Genomic DNA, 20,963 nt, shown 5'->3' on the forward strand with positions numbered 1-20,963 from the left:
ATAATAATAATAATAATAATAATAATAATAATAATAATAATAATAATAATAATAATAATAATAATAATAATAATAAAAAGTTGGAAGGGACCTTGGAGGTCATGTAGTCCAACCCCCTGCTCAGGCAGGAAACCCTATACCATTTCAGACAAATGGCTGTCCAGTCTCTTCTTAAAAACTTCCAGTGTTGGAGCATTCATCACTTCTGGAGGCGGGTTGTTCCACTGGTTAATTGTTCTAACTGTCGAGAAGTTTCTCCTTAGTTCTAGGTTGCTTCTCTCCTTGATCAGTTTCCACCCATTGCTTCTTGTCCTGCCTTCAGGCGCTTTGGAGAATAGCTTGACTCCCTCTTCTTTGTGGCAGCCCCTGAGATATTGTAACACTGCTATCATGTCCCCCCTCGTCCTTCTCTTCATTAAACTAAACATACCCAATTCCAGCAGCCGTTCCTTATATGCTTTAGCCTCCAGTCTCCTAATCATCTTTGTTGCTCTTCTCTGTACTCTTTCTAGAGTCTCAATATCTTTTTTACATCGTGGTGACCAAAACTGGATGCAGTATTCCAAGTATGGCCTTACCAAGGCCTTACCAAGGCATTGTGAATTCTATCCTTCTGTTAATGCAGCTTAGCACTGTGTTGGCCTTTTTGGTAGCTGCAGCACACTGCTGGCTCATATTTAAATGATTGTCCACTAGGACTCCGAGATCCCTCTCACAGTTACTACTATTGAGCAAAGTACCCCCTATACTATACCTGTACATTTGGTTTTTCTTGCCTAAATGTAGAACCTTACTTTTTTCACCATTGAATTTCATTTTGTTAGATAGTGCCCAGAATTCAAGTCTGTCCAGATCCTCCTGTATTTTAAGCCTGTCTTCTGGAGTGTTGGCTATTCCTGCCAGCTTGGTGTCGTCTGCAAATTTGTTGATTTCCCCATCTATCCCCTCGTCCAAATCGTTGATGAAGATCTGTATCATCCTCTCCAATTCTATGAGTCCATGATTATTGTATCCTAATATGACTTTTATTAGATAGTATACAACATTCAACTACATGCTGACTTATTGTTTAGATTTTAAATGGATGTGTGATTTTTTTAATAAAATGACCAAGATATCATAAACAAAGATAACATTTTTATGACTAAACTGATGAAGCTAGTATATATCAAACTGTAAAAATGTGCTTATATGACACTATCCATTTAACAACAGAAAATATATTGCTATGATTAGCAATAGAGTACATGGTTGGGGAACTATGTTTGGCTCCAAGAGAGTTTCATAGTGTTATTCTCATATGTCTGTCTGTCTGTCTGTCTGTCTGTCTGTCTGTCTGTCTGTCTGTCTGTCTGCCTGCCTGCCTGCCTGCCTGCCTGCCTGCCTATCTGTATGTGTTCTTGTGTGTGTATGCATATATGTATTTATTTGATATTTATTTGATACTAGCTGTACCCAGCCACGCGTTGCTGTGGCTCAGTCTGGTTAAATGGAAAAGAAAGAAAAGAGAAAGTGCACATCTGTGTCACAGGTGTGACATCTATATAATAGTAGGTATATAAAAATGCGCGTATTCGAATGCAACGTTGTGTCAAAATTTCAAAGCAATCGGTGAAGAATTTTCGGAGATTTAAGATTTTGAACAAACGAACATTTACATTTTTATTTATATAGATTATGTGTTTGATATTTTCTCTACTTACTTCTTTACTTAACCAGCATATGATAATTTTGCCACATTGATAGAAGAAATAGCACACATTTATTTGCGTTAAATTCATTTTCAGAAAAATCATTTCCCAAATAACTAGATTTTCCAATTATCCCAGTGAATCAATTACAGCTAATAGAACATGGGGTGGGGTGTTCCTTCTATCAGTCATATATTTATTGGCTGAGAGCTTACCATGCTGTTTAGTGATAAGTCAATAGCTGAAGCTGGGCAATGTTTTGGGATCTTACTTCCAACTAACTGTGCTGACATTGGTATTTGGAAATTCTAAGAGCTTTATAAGCTCTTTGAATTTTCTTTAAATAACTCAAAAAAAAAGCACACTCTTCAGACAAATGATTTCTATGGGCATGGAAAATCCATAAATTCCAGAAATTTGAGATGTGCTATATTTCTTGAGTCTTTATTCATCACTTTCAATGTGTTATTTCAGTGTGATAAGGCTGTTTGCTTGATACTTAGGCATTTGCGATGCTGTAGTATATAACACATAAGAAAGCATCCCCATTACCCACAAATCTGATCAAACCCTGAAGAAAGAAACCATGTGAGAAAGTATGTGAAAATCAACGTTTCTTTTTTCATGTCTGTTTTTCAGCTACATCAGCTGCAGAACAGATTAGTACAACTAAATCTGAACACCCATACAATATCATCTAGTCCCCAGAGTTTATGCACAGTTTACTTCCTTATTTTTTTCATGGAGAACTTAGCATCCCATTCAGTCCATCTGCTGAGCAGATTTTTCCTATTCCTCCAGATATGTTCCAGAAGATTGATGCCTTTTCCAGAGCAGATTTGGGGGTAGGCAGGAACTATAGGGGAAAAGAGATGATGGGAAATGTTGCTGTATGAACACTATAAGCATAATGAAGTATCATGAAGCCACCAGTATCAGTTTAATTCACTATATTGTTAACTAGCACTAGCTTGGAGAATATATGTAGAAGAGCTGGAAAGTTCTTGGACATCAAGAAGTCCTTCTTCATACCCAGTGCAGACATCTCCTACTGAGAGATTATCCAGCCTTGCTTAAACACTTCCAGTGAAGTCTACCACCTTGCAGGGCAAACTATTGAGTAGCTTTACTATTAGAAAAAAAAATCCTGATGTCTTCCTGAAAGTTACTCCCTTGTATTTTAAACCCATAATAATAATAATAATAATAATAATAATAATAATAATAATAATAATAATAATAATAATAATAATAATAATAACAACAACAACAACAACAACAACAACAACAACAACAATAATAATAATAATAATAATAATAATGATAAAGTTGGAAGGGACCTTTGAGGTCATCTAGTCCAACCCCCTGCTCAGGCAGGAAACCCTATACCATTTCGGACAAATGGCTGTCCAGTTTCTTCTTAAAAACTTCCAATGTTGGTGCATTCACCGCTTCTGGAGGCAGGTTGTTCCATCATCTGAAGTCCAGTTTTCTGACCAACTCTGAACATCTCTGCCCTACCTTCTACTACATAACAGCCCTTCAAGTACAACCAGCTGCTGTGGTGTCTCTGCAGATATCTCTGCAGCAGCTACATATATCCAGTGTCTCCAACTGCTCTAAATAATAGAATCCTTAGCCACTTTTGGAGGTTGCTTGTCAACAAGGTCCTTCTGATGGGCTTGGAGTTTGTGGCTCACTTTCTAGCATCAGTAGATCCTCTAGGAAAATCTCCTTGTTTTTGCTTATTTTTCTTTGCAGATATATGTGTTCATTGTTAGGGGTGCTCCAAAACATTTTGAAGGTGAAATGTTTCAAGCTTGAAATATTTTAACTTTGAAACAGTTATTTCTTGTTCAAAATAACTTACCGTATTTTAACTAATTTGGAACTGAGTTCCAACCATTCTGTAAGGAAGTATTTTGTTCAACCTTGGCAATTTTAAAATGTATGGACTTAAGCTGGTCTAAGATGTCATAAGCCTCTGCTTGAAAGAGAACAAATTCAAACTCAGAACACTTTCAGAGTTGCTACAAGATAGAGTGGAAAACAATCTTATACGACACCTAGGAAAGCTTCTACCAATGTAAGCAATACCAATTAATGCAAAAGAACTTTTCAACATCAGATAAGGTTAAGGTTCATAAATATATTTTCACTGCAATTCTATAATCTGTTCAGAAATAAAAATTATGAATTATGAATTTAACCTACCTAGATGAGCAGAGGACTACTCTTCCATGTTCCTAATGGAAGAGAGGAAAATGACTAAATAAGGGTGGACTCTTTTGGTTACCTGCAATTGTGGACTAGCAGATTGTCCAGGCAGTATCTAGTAAACAGGTACTTATTTGGTCTATATGTGTATGTGTTTGAATATATCACCAGTTAAACTAAATAAAGGGACACAATAATAGCACTTCAGTTCCTGTGTACTGCAGTTTTGAACCTAATGAAACATTTGTGTTTATGCTTGAACGTCATCTCTATGCATGCTAGAAGATCAAGTACTTTCAAGTACTTTGGGAAAATGAGTGTTAGTGTTCATTTATTTATTTTATAAAAATTCTAATATTTACAGTCTGGGCCATAGATTAAAACAAAATGTTCACAGATCTTGCCACAAGTCAAGCATTGCTCAACTGGTTTTCAGTCACACAACCATATGGCTCTGGTGTTTTGTTTTTTTCCTTCTTCTGTTCACAGAGACAAGTAGGAAAATTTTGCATTCCACAAGTGGAATTTAAAATGTTGCTAATGTATTTAAAGATCCTCTTTTCCCAAGAAGTATAATTAATTATGACTGTACTTTATAAAAAAATGTGATTACAACAATTTAGCAGATGGCAGGCACAAAAGGCCAGTTCTTTAGATGGAGGGATAGATATATTTGTACTGAATTAGTAATGGTTTAAACTTTCTCATAAATAGATGTTGATTAATTTTAAATCCATTTGTAAAAACTCCATGTTGCCAGAAACTTTCCTGAAACCGCAAAGGAAAACATGATAAAAACCACAAGTTAATCCAGCCTAATATGCACATTTTTAAAGTCCCTAAAAGGATTACAGCTTTTTTTTTTTTAATAGACTGGTTATCTCATACTCACTTTGCATGTTGGATTTTGCTTTCTGACAGTCATCCCATTCTACTTGATAGAATTATGTGTTTTTATACATTAGTATAACAAATGTCCAAATAATTTATATTTAACTTTACACTCTGCTTGGGATTTCTTACTGACTATGTGTCATGGCCTTCTTTCATAGCAGAGAGTAGAAACAGTATTAGTCCAGTCAGGGGAAGCAATAATGGAAAAACTTTCAGAATGTTATTTTAGTAATGTTATTTTGAATTCATTCATTCAGCTATTGATTTATTGTAAAAAATATATCTATGTAGAAATTGTCTTCCCTTCATCAAAGAACACAGCATGTATAGAAGAATGTTCCATTATTATTATTATTATTATTATTATTATTATTATTATTATTATTATTATTATTATTATTATTATTATTGTTGTTGTTGTTGTTGTTGTTGTTGTTGTTGTTGTTGTTGTGTTATTATTACACAATAACTTTGTGTGGTGCTTTTTCTTGTACAGGTGGATGCAGAAAATAATGCCTTTTTTCTTTTTCTTAAGAGTCATTACCACACTTTTATATTCAAATATCTTTATAATTACATTCATGTCCATTATAATAAGACCCACAGTCACAGCTACAAAAATATTGAGACATATTTCAATCATGAATAAAGAATCTTATGCTGGTCTGATCAAAATAAAGATTTGATTTGAATAAGGAACCTAGTATAGTTCAAGAGGAAGAACATCACCCTCACACATATCAGCACAATGGATGACTTCGTGGTCAAGGATGGATAGATGGCAGGCAGGAAGGAAGGAAGGCTTAATTCAGAAATGTACAATTGGCATTTGCATACCTGAAATTCCAGAATTCCTGATGCATGAGAATAGCAAACTCGTTTCTCCAATTTCAGGTTCTTGTATAGCCAAAATGTACCAAACCAGAGAGGTTGAGAAAAGTCTTCAGATCTGTGGAAAAATCCAGAGCAGGAAAAATCTTAAATAACTTCTGCCTCAAACAAAGAGACAAATATTTTTCCAAACTTCTTGTTGTTGTCTTCAGGTTATCTATACAGTGCCCTAACCATATATCACAATTTTTCCTCACAATATAGCAGAGAAAACTAGCAAATAATACAATATTCAGAGCATATCTGAAGCCCAGAAAACTTCTATGACTCAGTTTCTAAGCAAATCCCTGCAGAGTTAATGATATAAGTCTGCACCCTTGCTTTGTACCTTGAGGGGCAATTTAACAATTAGTTTGTGCCTGACTGCAATCCTGTACCATTGCTATTTTAATTCAGAGTGTTTTGAACCACAACAAAAAAACAGTTTGAACTATGTTTGTTCCCTATAATTATATACTTGCATGAAACAACCTAACTCATCATCCTACTAAGACTTTTCCCTGATCTATGCCCATCAAACCAATGATGAAACCCTTATGTATTTTCCATGCATTTCAGTGGGATCACAAAAGATATAACAGGTTACATTCAAATATGTTCTTCCAAGAATAGAAGCGATTCTTCTAGTAATGGGTTGTCCCATGCTGTGGATCAAAGGATCATTGGATCCAGTAGAGTCATCTGTGAACAGACATGGGCCACAGGCAATTCTCACCAATTTTCCTTTTTCCCCTTTGACTTTCACTTCTTCCCTGTTAGTTTTCATACGGTTCTGAAGGATGCTTCCACTTTCTGAGGTAAATCTTGCAGGAGCATAGGAAGAGTCAAGAAAAATGCTTTGAATTCTGAACCCAACCTGAAAACAGAAATATTAACTATCACATTTTTATTCCAGCGTTCTCCCACATTTGGCCGGACATACATCTTGGGAAGCTCTTAAGCAGAACATGACCATAGTAGCATATCTCCAAGCATGTCTCAGCTATTCATAGTGAAAGGTATATTGCCTCTGATACTACATCCTTCATAATTACTAACTACTGATAGCTCCCATGATTTTTTAAATACTTCTTTAAAGTTATTGCTAAATCTCACAACAGTGTATTCTATATGCATTGTAATCTTTCAATCCCTTACTATTTTTCTGTATAGGATAATCCCAAATCCCACTGCTAAGAAATCAAAAGAATTTTTTTCTGCACTCTACACACCACTTACATTTATACTTACTTCAATCCATTTTTACTTATTCATTATGAACTTATTTGTACAATCATTTATATATCACCCCATCAAATTGTTCTTGGAAATTTATAAAATAAAAATATATGCAATATGAAATAGAGCAAAAAGCAAAAATGAGGACTGGTAATGCTTTATATTAGAAATCAACTTTAAGTATTCATTTCAGATGAATTTAAATTGGACTAATAGTCTCAGCAGTGGGACAAATGCAATTAATTCATAAAAGGCTCTAATGCTTATATTTGGACTTAGTTACATTTGTAATATTGCAGATCTTGAAAAAGATGATTTTTACTAATAGAAAATGGTCTGCAAATAAATCATAATTTTGAAAACTTCTGAGAGACTATACATCATGTTAGGATCACAGGAAATGAAGAAAGTTTTTTAGCTGAATCGTAACATTAAAATGTGAATCTTGTTTCTTTTACAAACCTTTACAACTGCTTGATTATCTAATGTTTCTTTTTTTCCACAAGCCATTACTGTTCAAAAAATGTAGCTTATTTATAAAAGGGGAAGAAAATAAAATGACACTGGAATGTGTTATAAATCCATTAAAATGGTTCATGCATGCTATGATGCTATCATGGATAATAGGGTGACTGTGGTAAATTAGAACGCTTGGAACCTTAAAAGAACCCATTGATTGAAAGTGAAGATAAGGTTTTCCTGTTAAATACTAATGATGTAAAAAAATATTAGCTGTTTCCCTACTTTCTCCCACTTCCGTTAATGAGGAAGACATCTTCAATACAATTTTTTATAGACGACAACAGCAGACTCGTATGAGAAAGTAATCACTTTTAATGCTTCCTTGCATAGAAATAAAGACAGATGTTCAACTTTCTGTCCAGCTTCACCAAATAGATGAACTTAAAAGAAATTGCAAAAAATATGTTTCCTCTTAAAAGCAAATTATAAAGACTTATCTCAAAGTGTCATTTTATCTGTAAACATAAAAAAATAGTTATTTTTAAGAACAACAGTTTATTGGCAATTTCAGTACAAAATGTTGATTAAATGTTCCCAATCTATGTGTTCTTATGTGATGTTCCATTCATGTAAACATGTCTAATTGTTCCTAATGACAAGGCTGGCCTGCCATTAGTCAGGGCAGGCAGCAGATGTTGAGGAAGATGTTGAGAGATGGTAGGGTGCTGAAGGACAGAGATTTATGATCCTTGTATTTCCCATCACAGGTTCTGAATATCATTCTCTATCAATTCAGTTGATTTTGGGATTGGAGAAGGGCATCATCTTCATGGTATCCAAAACAAAACATCCAGATTCAGTAACAATTTTGTTCCATACAGTATTAACCTTGTGAACCCTCAAGCTTCCTCCTTCCTTTATGTATTCAAGATGGAGAGTGATTAATATTTATATGTATTTATATGTAAAGGTGTAGCTATCTACATTGTATATAGCATGTTTATATGTGTGTTGTGTATGTGTACACTTTTGAGAGCAAGCAACAGAATGTCACTTTTAATGTGTGCCTCTTATCTTATCTTATCTTATCTTGTCTTGTCTTGTCTTGTCTTGTCTTGTCTTGTCTTGTTTTGCCTTGCCTTGCCTTGCCTTGCCTTGCCTTGCCTTGCCTTGCCTTGCCTTATCCCATCTTATCTTATCTTGTCTCGTCTCGTCTCGTCTCATCTGATCTCGTCTCGTCTCGTCTCATCTTATCTCTTATTCTTTATTTCAAGTTACTTCCCCCCCCAAGCATATGTGTGGACTGCTCACCATATGATTGAAAATTACATTATTAATGGAGTCTTCAGTGTATACAGCTATACATAAAGGGTGCTCCACCCAGTAGACAATTCATTAAGAACAAATAGTTACTCAGATCTGAGAAAATGTGCTTCAAAGTGGGCACTTTGAAATTTGCTGGACCTATTCAAGCTTCCTTAAAAATGACTTTTCTTGGATCCAAATGATCACCACACAGTCACAAGAAAATATGTTTGAGTTAATGAGACACTAAAAAGGGGTACCAAGATGATTTTTAGGTAAATGAACTAATGATTTATTTACTATGTGAGCCCAGGAAAAGGTTTCATATCTGAAGAACCAAACTTCCCTACCGTTAATGTGTACAGGGGAAAGGAATAAGCCTGATTGTCTTGCCTTGTGTGAATGCAGTGATTGACTCTTATACTCAGTAGTTTGGCCTCTTGTTCTATGATGTAGCAATTGTAATAGAGTTAAAAATATGCAATGATTGTTAATAATACCTAGTTATGTTTTGCCTTGAATTTTAATGCTATTCCCTTAGCATAACACTTTCAAAGATCTCTGGGGATTACAGAACCTAGTCATTTTATACATTCGTGGCTCTCATTCGTGGAGACCCAGGTTTAAATCTAGCATTTAATGACTCTGACTAAAAACACATTTCTGTCACCCTGGACATTTGCCATAATACACGGCTAAATAGTTTGGCATGAGCATTTCACCTGCAAGGTCACTAACTTCCTTGAAATAGTACTAAGTTTGTATATATGCAAAACTTTCAAAGATTAGCAATTCCTTACATGCCTCAGAATGCATTTTCCTTTAAATAACAAATCATGATAAATCTAGCAGAATCCAGGTACTGAGTAGTCAGCTGAATGTATAAATATACATGGTCACCACATTACTTTAACTGATAATTGATTTCTTATGTAGCGAATTCAGTATTAAATATTGCCAAACATCTGTGGCCATTCTGGGTTTTTAATAAATACAACTTGCTGATATAAATAGAAACGCTTTTTTGTAAATAGCAGGTCATCTGGTTAGGTAGAATTATCTGTATAGGATGTTTACATTAACTCTATGAAGTTTTATGTTTTGGAATAATTTTTGAAAGAACAGACTGTACATTGTTAACAAATCACATTATTATGAAACCATCTAATATAGTTGATATTATATGCATCTTCACCTTCTTCAAAGATCCTATTTAGAAAATATATGATTGGACTGTAAAATACTCAGATCCCACATGGATGATGTTGAATTTCTCCTTTGCTTAAGCTTTGGCATCCTTACTAAAAGGAGGCTACTAATCTGCATTTGTCTGCAATACTGATATATCACATTATTTTACCTTCCTGTCACCACAATGAATATGTTCCATAGGGTAACTACCGCATCAGATATGTGGTTCAAGCTATAGTTCTGTAGCTCCTTGGACAGTCACAGATTCCTTCTTTCTGTTCTAGTCTTGTTGAAGTAATTTTGTACTCAAAGATAGTGGGCAGTTTGTGACACCAAACACTGCACACATCTCCCTAGTCTATTTTCCTGAGTCTCCTCTAGCAGAAATCACTGATAATTCTGTTTCTTAGTCTTTGACAGTTTGTTCTGGCGTTCATCCTTAACAATTTCTTTGATTTCATTCCCAAGTGCTCTTGAAAACTCATCAGTGACTGGGCATTAACAAATGTCTCACTTAGCAACAGAAATGTTCGGCTCAATTGTGGATGTAAGTCGAGGACTACCTATACCAGAGGTCCCCAACATTTGGGCACCAGGGACCAGTTACGTGGAGAGAGTTTTTTCCGTGGACCGGAGGGGGGCGTGGTTTTATGTGCTGCTTGCATCCCGCTTGTTTGTGCGGACCAGTTGCTATCATGCCACGGCCCGGTACCAGTCCATGGACTGGGGTTTGGGGACCCCTGACCTATACTATTGAATCTGAGAGAGATCATGGATAATTAAGGATTTAACGAAAAAGTTCTATTTTTTCACACAGTTACATTCCAGTTAGGCTTATCACTCTTATGCTGACGCTCCTATGGGATTTGAAAGAAGCTGTAGGGCCACATTCCAGTTGTAAGCAAGCCAGAGTCACTGGTTGAGATGGGCGGCTATAGAAATTGAATACATAAATAAATATTCCAAAAGCTATTTTTAAAAAAGCTTTAATTCTCTGAATCTGCAGTCATGATATATTGTATTATGATGATACTTAGAGCTAGAATCAAGCACACAATTTTATTAAAGAGCATCACATCTACACACAACTCAGTTCAAATGCACTCAGAAATACATTCCAATGAATTCAATAAGACTTATATTGAGTGGGTAGCGATAGGGTTGCAGCTTTCATTTTTCCCACCGATGTGGAGATACTGTGCACACTGCTCTATATCTCTATTCAGATGCACCCAAGGTGCTACCAAAACTCACTTGTCTCAGATTGATGAGGATAGTGTGTATTTTATTATACAACAGGCATCTTCAGAAATATGTGCAAATTCAGCCGTCATAAATCATGCAAGAAGGCCTGATCTCTATTTCTATGTGCCCTTTAGCATATCAAAAACACAGGGCCACTGTTTGCTGATATTCCAATTAGCAAGTCAACTACATCATTAGCAGAGTCAGATGATTCCCTCTGACAGACAGCAGATTTGGCATGTCATAAAAGTATTATATTCGTTGTTGTATTCATTATTTGTGCTTTTTTTGCTGCAAAGGAGAAGGAAAAATAGTTGGAGTTTGCATCTCAAGGACCAACTTTGAGTACCAGATTTCACAGGACTCCTGTTGCTCACAGGTGTCTTTCTTTCTTTCTTTCTTTCTTTCTTTCTTTCTTTCTTTCTTTCTTTCTTTCTTTCTTTCTTTTTCTTTCTTTCTCTTTCTTTCTTTCTTTCTTTCTTTCCTCTCTCTGTCATTGTCTTTTTCTCTCTCTCCCTTTTCTTTCTTTCTTTGTCTTTCTTTTTCTCTCTTCTTTCTTTTTCTTTCTTTTTCTTTTTTCTCTTTCTCCCTCTTCTTTCTCTTTCTCTTTCCTGTTTTTCATTCCTGTTTTTATTTCTTTCTTTTACTTTTTCTGTCTTTCTTGTCTTTCTTTGTCTTTCTTTTTCTCTTTTCTTTCTTGTCTTTCTTTTTCTTTCTTTCTTTCTTTCTTTCTTCTTTCTTTCTATATTTCTTTCTATTTTTCTTTATTTCTTTCTCTTTCTGAAAGATCATGTTAGATAAGGTAGAAACCAAAACTGATATAATCAGGTTTCCTTTATTTTTCCATTCTGAAACTCTTTCGAGTGAGGAAGACTGATGACCAAAGGGACCTTGATGTTGCATAAAATAACGTGACAACTACAGTTGATGACCAAAGAAAGGAGAAAAGAGGGGGAAATTTAAGAACTTACATCTCAAGGAATTTTTTTTGAAATATATCTTCCTGATTTTCCTAGTAGTTTCCCTTTTTCTTAAATTAACTGATTCAGAATGAAATCCTGTATACAAACTATCTGGAAATAATCCCTATTCAAATATTATGGAGCCTAACTTCTGAACAGATATGTAGAATATTGCAGAATAAATGCCTGCTTAGTTCCTTAAATGTTGGCATTATTAGATGGACATTGGTTTATTGGTGGCATTAATGTCATGGAGAGAATGCATTGGAGGTTTTGTAAAATGAAATTGAAGTCAGAGTTCATCAGATCAGAGAAAAAAAATTCTCTCAATATTGAAATTGCTCTCTCTGACTACCATCTGTTCTGGAACAAAAAAAGAGAAAAAAAAGAAAAAAGCCAAAACACTTCATCTCAAAGGGATGTTATGAATACAAATATATTAAGGATTGTAAAATACTTTGATCAAATTGTCCAAAGAAGTAAGTTGAATAGTGTTTGAATAAAGATGTGGAATGGATTTTTTGATTGCATTTTATTTCTTCCAGATGTGTAGATTTTATGCTGGCCAACTGGGATACTGGGTTTTTAAAAATTCAGAACTTTCCCCCATTATATAGAAATGACATATTTACTTTAATCAATCTTTTTTTTGGTATTTTATGAAGGTTTTCTCCTGAGAAAGTATTACTTCTACTCAAATATGTTCAATAGCCTTGAAGCAAAATGGACTCATAATTTAACATAAGGACTCAACAGTATGTGCTGACCACAATTTGGAAAACAGCCCATTTTATCTTGGTTTGCTTCTATGGCTATTCAGCATGACTCTTAATCCAATCCTCACTCAGGGTTAGCTAAAGGTTTGCAACCCTTCTTTGAATACAACATGTCCTCCTTTAATGGACTTGGGTTTGACAGAGTCTGCCTGTATACTGCATACTTTTGGTATGCGTGAAACTCATTCCTCATTTTATATATGCATGATATGCATAAAATATTTTAAAAACACAGACAGTAAATCCCATTCAAATTTCGTATTCATTCCTTCTTCCATTAGTCTAGCAATCAAGGGGTTACTGCATTACTCTATTAATGACTAAGCCATGAATTCTCCAAGACAGCCAAAATTAGAGCCTTACAATGCATTAAAGAAAAAGTCCTTTTTTAATTTTGAGAGATCTATGGGACAAATGATGCCACCAGTATTATTATACACCTGTGATTGTCAGCAATAGGCAGAACAGGAATGCTATTTTGATCAGTTTTGAAATTCACTGGTTTAAAAAAAAAAGCCATTTCCTGCTTGTATCCCAGGGAAAGTTAAGTATCATCTACTTTGTATATATCATGCAAGCAGGAAATAACAAAACATTGATTTGGAACGAGCACACAGAATAAAGATCCTATCTTGACCTTGTGTTTCTTTGGCAATTTGTTTACATACCTGGTAAAGATTTTCCTAAATAATTAATCTACAGAACTTTAGAAGTTAATGGGAGTCAAGACAGGGATTTATGCTAAATGTAAATGAGATTTTCTTTCACTCTGTATACAATTAACAACACTGCATTACAGAAACATCTTGATAATGTTTCTGCCCCATAGCTAGACAAAAAAACAGAAAATTACACTAAATCAACAATTTCAGATACTCCCCCAAAACATATATCCTTCCTCAAAATTGCTATTCCCCTGTTCCACTGAGTAGCTTAAATTGTATGGGAAGAATGCTTTGCCATTTGTTTTCCTTCTGCTGCTTTTTCTGCAGGAGAAATTGCCACAAGCAGACAAGGAAATGGTTGTATTCAATTGCATTGGGAGAAATCAGACTGGTCACCTCCTGAAAGGATTATTGCAGTGCACTTTACGTGGGACTGTTCCTGAAGAGCATCTGGAATTTAAGGTTGGTGCAAAATGCAGCTAAGTGCACTTCTTGATTGGTGCATATCTGCTCTGTGAACTGTAGTGGTTGTCAGTGTGCTTCTGGGTTCGATTCAAGGTCCTCATAGTTACCGTAAAGAGTTTCATGGTAGGAACTGGCTTACTTGAGATACTAATTCTTCCAATTGTGTCTGCATACTGTATCAGATGTGATAGGAGAAGCATGCTCCTCATCCTCTCTATTAGAGGCTGCAACCTGGTAGAATCTAGAAAGAAAACCCTTTCCTGTCATGGCACCTGGTCTTTGTAATATAGTCTCTCCAGAGATTAAACCTGATGGCTCTTCATTTGGCTTTGAAGACTTGGTTATGCCACTGGGCATGGGGAGGGGAACATATGACAGAGCCCAGGGATGGCTGTATTGATGTTGATGCCATGGTTGCAGAGTGGTTAGAATGTAGTATTACAGGCTAACTCTGCCCACAGCAAGGAATTCGATCCCACTTTGGGCTGGTCCAGCAAGTCAGTGATGTCCTCAAGGTTGACTCAGCCTTCCATCCTTATGAGTCAGTAAAATGAGGACCCAGATTGTTGGGGAAAATATGCTGACATTTGTAAACTGCTCACAGAGTGCTGTAAAAGCACTATGAAGCAGTGTATAAGTCTAAGTGCTACTGCTATTGCTATTGCTATTACCTTTGATCCCAATGAAATATAGTAAATTCCTCAGTAATTATATCACGGTAAATTTACCTCTGTATTGCTGTGCTCACAGGCTCCTGTCATAAAACCACTAAGCCAAAATCCCACTTCAGCCTGGTCCAGCAAGTCAGTGATATCCTCAAAATTAGTGTATTTGTGCTGTACAGGAGAATCCATTGTAATCTGATGTGAGATGCAGTGTTCCACCAGCATTCTTTTGCACCTGACTACAGCTGAGCAAGACAAAAGAAAGCATTTTTGATCCAGTCAAGATCCTAAACTAATTTATTTCAGTTTAATATTCAATGTCAGGGTTTCTCAAATGCATAAAGAATAACCGTTCAGAAGGTCCAGTAAACATACAAAATGTCCTCCCTTGATTGACAAATACTTCATGCTGCAGTTGAGCCAATTTGGTCTAATGGTTAAGGCACCAGGCTAAAAAGCAGGAGGCTGTGAGTCTTGACTTGGCCATGAAGGCCAGCTGGATGACTTTGGGCCAGCCATTCTCTCTCAGCCCAACCTACCTCATAGGGTTATTGTTGTGGAGAAAACAGGAGGAAGATATGTTGGGTATGTTCACTACCTTGAGTTATTTGTAAAAATAATAAAGGCAGAAAATAGATAGATAAATATACATATGCCACATGCATGAATTTTTCATTCAGGAATTTGAGTTTCAGTGCAAGTTAAGTACATAGGACTGTTTTGAAATACTAATAAATTCTCTTTCAGATTCATATTAGGGAACTCATAAAATGAAACAATTATATATATTTGATAAATCTGGTCGGCCTTGAGCAAATGCTGTAATTCCTTTAGATTGGGAGAGCAAACATTTCATTATGGCCTTTTTTATGAGACATGTTGAAATGTATAATTTCCAAAACCCTCTGGGTGATAAATTGATTTAACTGCTGGTTTTTTGCTGATTTAATCATTTATTTTCCTTTTGTTGTTTAGCTTTCGTTTATTTTTATTATTTTTAGTGGGTATAATTTGATTTCCTAAGCTCTCTTATGAGCCGTATCTAGATGGAAAGGTGGAATATTAAATAAATGAATAAATATAAGTATTTTAAAAAGAAAACCAAACTCCTAATTATCATTAAAGTTACGCTACTGTTTTAAAATAAAGAAAGAAAACATTTATTTTCACTACTCAAGGTGTTTTAGGGAGAAGACTTTGATAGTAAGTGTCACATAAGTACAGAAAGAAAAGAAGCTCTATTCTAGCTCACTAAATTATTTCTACATGATAGAGATGGTTGGGGAACACACAGTGCTCACATAAGCATATTACACTTCATCTGTACTTTTAAAAACAAGCAAATAAACATACTAATTTTTCAAGGATCCCTCATGGTTACTACTGATCTTTATATGTATCAGCTCAAATGAAGAAACAACCAATTATTTTTAAAAGCATGTGTTATGGTTGACTATTTTTGAAAGAAAATAAATGGAAAGATCATTGTTATTATTGTTAAGATCTACTGTTATAGATGGATTGTATTAAGATGGAGAGAAGAGCATGACGGAATTTGTTCCATCAGTCTTCCTTTCCTTTCCTTTCCTTTCCTTTCCTTTCCTTTCCTTTCCTTTCCTTTCCTTTCCTTCTTCCTTCCTTCCTTCCTTTTCTTTCTTTCTTTCCTTCTTTCCTTCTTTCCTTCTTTCCTTCTTTCTTCCTTCCTTCCTTCCTTCCTTCCTTCCTTCCTTTCTTCTTCCTTCTCAAATTTAAAGATTGCCTATCCCACTCATTGAGTGACTTTGGGCAGATATGGAAGGGAAAGGAAGGATAATAATAATATTAAAATATCACATGACTGGAAAGTAACTGACTAATCCATTCCAATTCCCAGTTTCAAATAGAGAAATAAACATCTGCATATTGATTAAAATAAACTCCTATTAACAGGATTTGGAGAGGGCAAAATGATTGGGAAAATTTTATTTTATTTATTTTAACAGGACATTGGGGAGAAAAAAAAGGCAGGACCTTTTGCATCAAGCTGATGGGAAAACTTATCTCTTTTAATTTGGACTATTGTAAGTCTCCTGGTCAAACCAGGTTCACTTTGAAATGAAAAGATTTCTCACTTACAAGTCAGAGAGGAGGGGAACAAATGAGGTTAAGAGTGGACCATTCCTGAAACTTCTCCTGGGGGACTCACAGCATTCAGGAGTGCCCTCCTCCCAGCTGAAATTTGCAAAAAATGTGGTAGGTCACCACTTTTAAGGGTGATGATGAAAAGGGACCAGCATGTGCTACCACTGTCTACTCCAACTCATTTCAGCACTCTTGAGTTGAAGCAGCTGCAGCTGCTATCAGTGATTTGGCATTTTTAGAGCTGAGAAGGCAGCTGCAGTGGAAACACCCCTGGAAAACACATTAATTTGCCCACTTAACTTCAGCACTTAAGCCATCAGCCATCAGTTGGGTCGGCCTCAAGAGAAATGAATGACATCAGTCAAAACAATAAGATATGCCTATCTCTCTGCAGTGATTATTCCCATGTAGTACAAAAACTTAAAATAATTTGTGCTTTGAAAAATGTGATGATTGATTGGCCTCCATTAAGCTGGGATTTTTAAAGCATTCCATGAACTCTTAGATAAAATGTCACTAAAATGTTAATGCAATAACCAAATTAATCCAATCTGGCTAGAGTGTACACAAGTAGTTTAAAACATTAAAAGGACAAACCACTGTGTATAATAAAAAAGATAATCAAAGAATGTAATCAGTGGAAACTGTTTACAGAGAGTAGGTCTTGCATTTTTTTTTCATTATCCTTATTGTAAAATCACTAAATTTTCTCTTTTATAAAAATATATCTATTTAAAACACAGTTTTTTTAAAAAAAATTGTATTTACAATTTTAAAATATTTAAAAACAAAGTTAAGCTGCTTTAATGTGTATACATGCTAGGTTACTTAAATTAGAAATACTGTATTAGTATTGTGGAGACAATAATTTTTCATGTGACTCTCTAAGGAAGCAGAAGTTGGACTTTGAATAAAAAAACCAGAAAGACTATTGATGCCTTTGAAATTCTATGTCGGAGGAAATTCTCGAAAACACAATGGATAGCTGAGAACAAAAGCCAATGAATCATTGAATAAATCAGTCCAAAATTCTCACTTGAGGCACAAATGGCCAGACGTACATTATCTTTCTTGGACACATTGTGGATAGAGGTGGATAGACTCATTTATGGTACTGATGTAGACCCAAGACAAGATTAGGGAAGAAACTTTCCTCCTGAAGAAAATCCATCTTTGAGGTTGCTAAGAGTTGACAGAAAACTCGATGGCACATAAATAAATTATATCATTTCCTTGTGAGGCATTCATGCAATAGTTCAGTGGTTTAAGAAAGTACATAATATTAAGACTGCCTTAAGAATATGCTGTTCCTGAACCTGTGAGAAATTGGATTAGGACTTGGAAGATTCAATCTACATTTATCACAGATACTTACTGTGTGGGTTTGAGCCAGTCACTCTCTCTCCATCCACTTCACCTCATAAGATTGCTGCTATGGGTAAAATGAAAGGTGTCCCCATATAAGCTATCATGAACTCTCGGAAGAAAGATGGGGGTATAAATTTAACAAACATTCTCCAACTGGATTATGGTCAGCCATATGAAGTTCACTGCTTCCTTAAATGACTCATCCAGGAAGCCTGTGCTTTTTTCTGATAATATATAATTATATATATTATCTTAAACCAAATCTTAAACCAAAGCTGTTTAATCTACAAAAGTACTAAGCTTTCATCGGCCAAACTACCGACATCGTCAGAGTGTAAAAACGCCAGATCCGGGAGTTCGTTTATATAACTGGCCGCCTCTGCGCTCTAACCCTTGAACGGGTCATTGGTCCACTCATTAGTACCGGCCGTGCTGTTCTTAAAGGGCCCGTGCTTGTCAATGCATCAGTAGCTTCCAAGGTTGTTCCCCTGACCCCAGTCATTGTTATTCCCCTGGCATGTGTGCGAGGGGAATAATTTTATATATAAAATTATATATATATTTGTAAAAAAGGTGTGCTAAAACACTGATCTCCAGGACAAAAAAGTTTTATTAAAATACTAAACTTTCGTTAGCAACTGCTAACATTATCAAAGTGTAAGCTGATATTGAGAAGCCCTCGTCTTTATAGCTCTTCAGGTGTCCGTAATTTGGCCAATGAGTGTGTTACCGGTCTGTCCACCCACCGCTCGCCTATGATTGGCTGTATCATTCCTAATTCAGTTACATTGGCTGACATCCACTTCAACCTCACTGCCCTGCCTCTCCCCACCTGCTCCGCCAACTGTTGCATGACTTTTTGTGTGTGTGTATGTGTTCTGTTTTTTTCACAGTCAACTTTCTAACTGTACCTTTTGAGGGAAAAGGATCTTTGCCTTTGGCTTGTGAAAACCAGATCTGATCAGGAATCTTCCTTATATGTCTGCTTCTTCCATGAACCCACTCTCTTTGGCAAAAGACTCCTGGAAAAAAAAAGCCAGAAAACATGGGCTGGCACAGGCTGATCCTCTGAGATAGCTCAGTGCATGCGTGTCATTGGCTCATGCACTTTGGCTTGCCGGCTGCGATAGAACGCGCTAAGTTATGACTGAGTGATATTGCGCTGTTGCTGCTGTCTTGCACTAGTAGGAAAAATGTTTTACTTGTGAAATTATTTCCTTTGGAAAGAAGCAAGCTGTGTTATGTATTACTTGAAAGGTTATGGGTTACAAATTAAGTAGAAAACACTGTTTTCTGTTCAGTTTAAATTTGCCATGACATTACATTTATGGCAGCTATTGGGGGTTTTTTTTCAGGAAAAATTGTTGAACATGGAATTACAAGATATGGACAATTTCATGGGATCTTATTCCCATTAATAAAACAAGTCAAATATTCAGACCACACACTCTGTCTTCCTCTGTTTCTCCTGACTCAAGAGGGTAAGAAACTGCAGGCTCTTTGAAAGAAACATCACCATAAAATGGAATGCCAGAGTGCAAGCCAATATAGACTGATACATACAGAGTTGACCTGAACACCAGCTTCTCAGGAATCTGCCACAATCCAAGTGCCCTGCCTAGATCCACACCTGACATATATAACCTCCTAAGAGCTGCATTTCCAATAACTGAGGTATTGTCAAGGAAATAAACAGTGATTTCCAGTAGCTATTAGTGCTACACAATCCAGCAGAACAGATTCAAAGATGGAGGGGCTAATTGGAGAAAAGGATCTCAAGAGCCTATTTCTGAGGGTCTGACCCTTCTGTAGCAATGATCTACAGAAATATAAAAGCTGCATTTTTGTCTAATGACAAAATGCCCTTATTTACTTTATAACACAACTAAAATTAATTAACTAATTTGTTTCTGTGCTTGCATTAGAAAAGATTAATCTTTTTGATTAACAGGTACACATAATGTTTTGTAGAATGGGAGATGGTGATTGCTCATAAAATAATGACCATCAGGATGAATATAGGTAGTTATAAAACACCACCATGCTAGAAGACACAGGGGTGTAATTGTTCCTTGCCACCTTTTCTAATTCCCAACTAATTTATTTTAGAATAGAATAGAATAGAATAGAATAGAATAGAATAGAATAGAATAGAATAGAATAGAATAGAACCTTGGAGGTCTTCTAGTCCAGCCCCCTGCTCAAGCAGGAGAACCTATACAATTTCAGACAAGTGATTATCTAGTCTCTTCTTTAAAATCTCCAGTGATGGAGCACCCGCGATTCTTTGTGGCAGCCCCTCAAATATTGGAATACTGCTATCATGTCACCCTTGTTTCTTCTTTTCTTTAGACTAGCCAAACCCAAGTCCTGCAGCCTTTCTTCATATAATTTAGTCTCCAGGCCTTTGATCATCTTAGCTACTCTTCTCTGAATTTTTTCCCAAAGTCTCAACATCTTTTTTTGTAGTATGGTAATTGGTTGCAGTATTTCCAGGTGTGGTCTCACTAGGGTTTTATAAAGCAGTACTAATACTTCATGTGATCTTGATTCTATGCCTCCGTTTATACAACCCAGGATTGTATTAGCTTTTTTGGCTGCTGCTTGTAGAAACTAAGACATGTCTTGTAAATATATAATTTTGGGGGTGAAGACAGTGGATTTGATAGATCTACAGCAGAGGTGTCAAACTTGCAACGTCACACCACGTGTCATGACGTATCATGACTTTTTTCCCATTGCCGGCAATGGGGTGGGCACGGTTTTGCCATGACGCATCTATAGACACATTTGATGTTCAGACATAATTATATATTCAGAGTAATAG

Source organism: Protobothrops mucrosquamatus, unplaced genomic scaffold (assembly GCF_001527695.2).
Source record: "Protobothrops mucrosquamatus isolate PMUCROS unplaced genomic scaffold, P.Mucros_1.0 scaffold191, whole genome shotgun sequence".
NCBI lineage: Eukaryota > Metazoa > Chordata > Lepidosauria > Squamata > Viperidae > Protobothrops > Protobothrops mucrosquamatus.